Source organism: Rhipicephalus microplus, chromosome 3, assembly GCF_043290135.1.
Source record: "Rhipicephalus microplus isolate Deutch F79 chromosome 3, USDA_Rmic, whole genome shotgun sequence".
In the NCBI taxonomy this organism is placed as follows: Eukaryota; Metazoa; Arthropoda; class Arachnida; order Ixodida; family Ixodidae; genus Rhipicephalus; species Rhipicephalus microplus.
This window is the reverse complement of record NC_134702.1, coordinates 187,684,379-187,691,490: the sequence shown is the minus strand read 5'-3', so window position 1 is coordinate 187,691,490 and position 7,112 is coordinate 187,684,379. Positions and strand designations below refer to the sequence as shown.

Here is a 7,112-nt window from a genome sequence, read left to right as displayed (position 1 = left end):
AGATAACAAATAAATACAAATATCTGGGCGTATGGATAAACAATGGGGCCGAGTTCCTAAGGGAACACAAAATATACGAGTCGACTAAAGGTAACAGGAATGCAGCGGTAATGAAAAACAGGGCACTGTGGAATTACAATAGGTATGATGTTGTGAGAGGAATATGGAAAGGGGTCATGGTTCCTGGTCTGACGTTCGGCAATGCGGTCTTGTGCACGAGATCAGAAGTTCAAGCAAGATTAGAAATTAAGCAACGTGGAATAGGTAGGCTTGCCTTAGGATCTCACGGGAAAACACCAAATCAGGAAGTACAAGGTGATATGGGATGGACATCATTTGAGGGCAGGGAAGCTAGCAGCAAGATAAAATTTGAGAAGCGATTGAGAGAAATGGGGGAGAAGCGTTGGGCAAGGAAAGTATTCAGCTACTTGTACATGAAGAATGTCGATACAAAATGGCGGAAGCGAACCAGAAAATTGACTGATAAATACTTGGAAAACAGCAGGGGGCCAAACCAAAAAGAATTATCGGTTAAGAAGAAGGTTAAGGAAGCTGAGACCGATATGTGGAGAATTGGCATGATTAAGAAGTCCGCACTAGAGATCTATCGAACTTTTAAGCAGGAAATAGCCAAGGAAAGGTTCTATGATAATACTCGGGGTAGTTCTCTACTGTTTGAGGCCAGGACGGGAGTATTGCGAACAGAGATATATCGGGCCAAATACAAGGGGTAGACACGGTATGCAGTGCGTGTAGAGAGGAAGAAGAAACTGCCTAACACTTGATAATGTTCTGTAAAGGGCTTCGCCCTGTAGTTCAGGTTTATGGCGCAGAGTTTTTCAAAGCACTGGGGCTTAGGGACAGTGAGGGCAAAACAGACTTTAAGCGGCTAGAATTAACTAGAAGGAGGTTATATAATTGGTGGCTAAAGTCAAGGCACGATTGAAAATTGAACCCTTCGCTGCAAAGTACGAATCCTCAACCTCCCTATTTAAGGGAAAAAAATATAATTTTTGGTTCATTAAGTATTACGGCTTGGTGGTGCTAGCCACCGCCCGATCTAAAGGGTACAACCATATCCATCCATCCATAGAGACAGAACAGCACCTTTCCTTCCTCCGTGCAAAACACCTACCAGTTTGGCGTAGAGTTTCTGTGTATGCTACCTTTAGGTTACCTACCTAAAGGTAGCAAGCATATAGTACCGTAAGTAACTCTAGGGCAGCGGGCCATGGTGCGTCCGATCCGCACCATGGCCCGGGAGCTCACCAAGCGGAGGTGGAAGCATGATCGTTTCTCTAATTTTGGATTTCAAAATTAGGCCTCACCCAAACGGGTAAGGCCTCCCAAAAATTGGCCTATAGGCTCATTGGAGTGTCCCTCCCCACGGTAATCTTTAGTAAAAGGCGAAAGATTAGTGCGAAGAAATTGAGGAGAGACCTGAGCGATGACCGGGAAAGAGGCCATGCTGGCGGATGGGACTGTGTCCGACCACACGAGAAAGTCAAGGTTAGACATATGTCATTTGCTGAAATTCAACTCTGTATGTTTTATCAATTTAAACAAACACATGTGGATGTGTTTATTGAAGCAATGGAAGCAGTTCTCTTAGTGAATGTACGTCAATATCTGTTTTGTTCTGGTGAAAACATCAAAAGTCGTGCGCCTCTCCATACGCGTAGAACGTTCCAAAATTTCCTGTTGAAGGCGTGATCACGCGCTGTGGTGCTGCCCTCTACTGTACACTCAGGCAATTAGAAAGCGCGCCTGATTCCTTCTGCCACCAAGTGACGGCGCCAGAAGTAGCCAAACAAAAACAAATGTGCGCGTTTAGCATTCGTGTTGAGTTGCAGAAATGGTGCCTAGCAGTGTTTTAAAGGAGCACTGACATCAAACTCGAGATGTGCCCATCGTTCGATAGATTGATATGCACAGGTCTTCTTGGCCAACTTTGAACTGCATGAGTGGTAGCATATACAGTAACTTTAAAGGAGCGCTACGCTCGCTGCCGTGATGGCTCTGTGAGCGGGCTCTGTAGCCGATTTGTGTGCCGTTTCGAACATGTAATGGTGAAACTCAGCCCTTCCGCATAGGCACTAGCCGTTCTCTCGCTATAACGAGCGTACACATGAACACCCAACTACGATTCGGTGAAGTTATTTACACCAGTCGAACTTCTTTTTTTTTTTATCTTACTAAATTTTATATAGTAGTGATATACTTTCAAATAGTGCTGGGTGGATTTCAGCGTATGAACTTATAGAGCTTAAATAACTATTTTTTGTTTGCTTACAAGCGTCACTGTTTGGTCCTGTGCGTCTTATATCTTTTATATTGCTTCGCATACTAATTAAGCGGTCGGGAAGCGTCACTCGAAGGACTCCCAATTCTTTCAGCTACTGCTTCTTCAGATAACTGCTGATATTTTACTTTCATTCAGCTCAAGGTAATTTTTGCGCTGCTAAGCTTGGCTTTCGTTCTCCGAAGGTTACGTCGTATATTGCGAGGACTTTGTTTCGTTTCTTCTGACATCGTCTTCTGGAAAGCTGGCTCAGTATCAGTTTCTCTGTGTGAAGTTAGTGGTGAGGTTCGTCGCGCCGCAGAGCGTGTGACGCGTTGCGGATGGAGGAGACGGTATCTGACGTTAACAAACCACACTACAATTGTATTTGACAGCATACACACACGAAATACATAAAGCGGCAGCGTACACTGCTAGTCAATTGTCTCACGTGGCGGTGCTGGGGACCAGGAGGCTGTGGGGCTGGCAGAGTCCCTGTGATGACGTAATCGTCGTCGGGTAGATGTCCGGTGTGGAAACGACGTAGCAGCAGCAGGGGTTAAGGGCCGAGTGAACGAACCGTCGCTCGGTAGCCGGTAGCCAGATAGGGCTCGTCCGCGCCAGGCCAGGACCTTGCGACGCTCGTCTCGACGGCGGTGGACAATCTGGAACCTCGCGCGTAGGTGCGGGTTCTCCGAGAGCAGCAGGCCGCGTCCCAGGTCTTGCCAGGCGAGGACCGTGAGGCGCTCGCTGTCCCGAAGACAGGCGCCCTGTGTATGCGAACCTCGCGCGTAGATGCGGGTTCTCCAACAACCTGCCGCCCGTTCTGCCGGCGTTCCAAAAAAAAAAAAAACTGTCTCGCCTGCGCGCGCCCTTCTTAATCTTCTCTGCAGCCCGAGCTCCTTCGTTTTTCTCGCCTTCCAGCGATCGGCCACTCCGTCGTCTGCTCTCGCTTTCCCTGCTTCGTCACAATTACCCCCCACTTAAGAAGGTTCTTCCCTGTGAAGAACTTGCAGCTGCCACTGGATCCCTTGGGACACCGTAGTACACGCGCACTCGGAGCACTGCACTACACTACCGAGCCCCGCACACTCGGCACACATAAGAGACACGAAAGTTGTCACCAGTGTTCAGGGCCCCGCACACCCGACACTCTCAAAGGTACTCGCAAGACGAGATGAAAGTTGGTCCGCCACGGTAAGTAATGTGCACCGAAAAAAAAAAAAAAAAAAAATTCATGAATTATACCCGACACTGCGAAATCCTCAAGCCGTGTAGCGATGATGTTCATGCGCTTGGCAACCGGCTCATATAGTCTGCTCCTACATTCTCACTGCCTTTTATATATTCAACGCTGAAGTCGTACTCCATGAGTATGAGGCTCCAACGTAGAACACGGCTGTTGATGTGTTTGGCGGAGTTGATGTAAACGAGAGGCTTGTGGTCGCTTTGTAGTATGAACGTTCGCCAGAACAAGTAAATATGAAATTTCTGGATGGCCCACGTGAGTGCCAGGGCTTCGCGCTCGATTGTCGAATAGGCAGTTTCTCGTGGTTGCAGTCGTCGGCTAGCGTACGACACTGGGTGTAGCATAGCACCATGCCGCTGCATAAGTATGGCACCTACGCTTGTTGATGAGGCGTCGGTGCGAAGTACAAAAGGCTGAGCGAAATCGGGTGCTCTCAAGACAGGTTGTGTAGACAGCATGGTCTTGAGTGCATCGAAGGCTTTCTGTTCCTGCACTCCCCAAATTACTTTGTTAGGGGCTCTCTTTTTAGTCAGTTCAGTTAATGGTCCTGCTATCTCGGAGTACTTGTGGACGAAATCTCTGTAATAGCCCGTAAGTCCAAGGAAAGAGCGTACTTCTTTTTTCGTCTGTGGGCGCTTGGCTGCCCGTATTTTATCAAGGGTTTCGATCTGTGGTTTGATGATGCCATTTTCGACGTGATGACCGAGGAACTTTACTGACCGCTGACCAATCTCACTTTTCGTTGGTCGAATCGTCAACCCGGATTCGCTAACTCGTTGAAGAAAGGCTTCAAGTGTGGCCACGTGTTCTGTCCACGTCTCGGTTGCAATGAGCACATCGTCGAAGTAAAAGTAAATATGTGGTATATCTGCTACCACCTTCCTCATTAGACGGTTGAAGACAGCTGGGGCGGTTTTAATGCCAAACGGCATGAAACGAAACTGATAAAGGCCTGCTGATGTAGAAAACGCTGTCATTGCTTTGGACTCTTCATGCATCGGGACTTGCCAATACCCTTTAGCAAAGTCGAACTTAGAAAAATATCGTGCCTTCCCCAGTTGTCCAAAAATAACATCAACTCGAGGTATGGGCTCATTGTCGTTCAGCAGTATCTTGTTGAGTTGCCGGAAGTCAATGCATAGACGTATTGTCCCGTCTTTTTTCTTGACAACTACTATCGGCGACTGGTAGGGAGACTCGGATGGCTCGATGATGCCTTGCTTCAGCATGTTTCTAATTTCTTGTTGAACTGCCTCTTTGGTAGCAAACGGTAGTGGATACGGCCGTATGTTCACTGGTGTATCCGTTGCGACATTCAACTTGCACTGGGTGAGATGTGTTCTGCCGGGAATGTCGGTGAATACATTCTCGTAGGTATGCAGTATTCTAGCGATCTGCGTGCGCTGTTTAGTAGAGTGTGCTTCCGATATGTTCACATCGGCAGCAGATTCTTTTTGCTGAAAAGGTACGCATGGTAGATCGTCGTGCTCAGTATCATCAGCCAGACACGCGACTGACGCTTCTTTTGTTGGCTGTGGTACCGATGGTCGTTCTTGATATTTTTTTGAGGAGGTTGACGTGAAACAGAGATGTTCGCGTTCCTAAATCAATAACGTAATCCACGTCATTCTTCCTCTCTAGAACTGTGAAAGGCCCTTTCCATGTTAGAATCAGTTTGTTGTTGTCCGACGGGAGTAGCAGCAGCACCTTGTCTCCAACAGCTAAACGCCGTGGTCTAGTCTTCATGTCATAGTGCTTCTTCTGCACAAGTTTGGCTTTCTGCAGCTCCTCCTTGGCTAGACGACAAGTGTTTTCAAGACGTCTCCGCAGGTCAACTACATAGCCGTACGAGGTCTTCGTCTCATCATCTAGATGATTACCAGTCCACATTTCTTTCAATATTGACATGGGTCCTCTGACGTAACGGCCATACAGTAAGTCAAACGGGGCGAAGCCCAAACTTGACTGCGGAACTTCTCTATAGGCGAAAAGTAAAGGCGCTAAGTACCGGTCCCAACTTTTCGGGCACTCTTGACACATTCGTCTTATCATTCGTTTAAGTGTGCCATTGAACCTCTCGACAAGACCATTTGCCATGGGATGATATGGTGTCGTCGGCAACTGTGTGAAGGATAGAAGCCTGCTGAATTCGCGCATTAGGTGGGACGTAAAAGACGTGCCTCGGTCGCTGATGATTTCCTGAGGTACCCCCACTCGCGAGAACATCTCCAACAGTGCTTCAGCGATCCTTTCTGTTTCAATACTTGGCAGCGCCACCGCATCAGGATACCGCGTTGCCATGTCCACCATTGTCAAAACGTATCTATTCCCTTTTTCTGACTTGGGAGATAATGGTCCCACAATGTCAATGGCCACTCTCTTAAACGGTGTATCAATGACGGGGGTTTTACCCAACGGTACTCGCCCAACTAAGTGTTTTGGGAAAGTTCTCTGGCACGTGTCGCACGATTTCACAAATCGTGTGATGTCAGAAAGTACCCCGGGCCAATAGAACTCCTCGAGGATACGGTCTGTTGTGCGTTTTATACCCTGATGGCCCGCAAGAATTCCTTCATGAGCCATTTGCATTACACAATGGCGGAGGGCTGTAGGTACAACAAGTTGTTCAGTTTCTCTCTTCGATCTGAGCTTGTACCTCCTGTATAGAATTTCTTCTTTTGTAAAGAAAAGAATCTCGGCAAACCTGGTCTGGATGGGTTTATCGACGGCCTCAAAGCATTTCTGTAAGCTAGCGTCATCCCTCTGACTTTTCTGCAAGTCACGTGCACTCATATCCAGGGGACTTATTGTTGGTACCGGCAGGCGACGAGAACTCTGTCCGACTGTCGCGGCGACTTCGTTTTCCTTTGATTGCCTCGCAACCGAAGTGAATGCATCTGTAGTATAAGATCCAGTCAGCGATCCGTCGTCCGCTCCCACCCTAGATGATATTTTCATCGGACTAGCTGGACGTAGGTGTCTTTTCCAATCTTGATCAGGATCGGAGGCGTCACGGACCCCTTGGACGTTTCCCAGAACGACGTCATACAGTGGGTCATCCATGCAGATCGCGCGAGTCTTGCCTGAGAAAAAGGGTGAAATAATTCGCACGTCTGCCTCCGGCAGTTTCAGTACCCTTCGATCAAGAAGACACACAGAGGAAACTTTCCCCGTCAGATTGCTGACTGGTACAAGGGACCTTCTCACAATAACCGAGTCGCATCCTGTATCCCGTAAGACCGTAACGGGCTGGTTTTCAAGGACGCCTTCGGCCGTAGGCATAGACTTGTCCTCCCCAGTTAAAAAAACAATTGGAACCAATTGGAAATATCAATGGGTCCAAATGGAAATAGTCATTTCCAATTGGACCAATTCGTATAACCAGCAGGACCAATTGGAATCTTCAAATGGTTCATCTACTTCCAATTGGGCCAAATGGAATCTCCAATTGGGCCATTTGGAACAATTGGAATTGCCAATTGGTCCACTAGGATCAAATGGTATAACCAAGAAGACCAATTGGAATTTTCAAATGGTTTGCCTACTTCCAATTGGGTCATTTGGATTGCCAATTGGATATGC

General features: G+C 47.6%; 1 non-coding gene across 1 annotated transcript; it reads right to left on the bottom strand.

The window, feature by feature from the left end:
* Positions 1–1,322: 1,322 nt before the first annotated feature.
* Positions 1,323–1,448, bottom strand: LOC119168790 (U5 spliceosomal RNA). Its single transcript, XR_005109481.2, has one exon. It is a non-coding gene; the product is annotated as a U5 spliceosomal RNA (small nuclear RNA).
* Between the last annotated feature and the right edge of the window lie 5,664 nt (positions 1,449–7,112).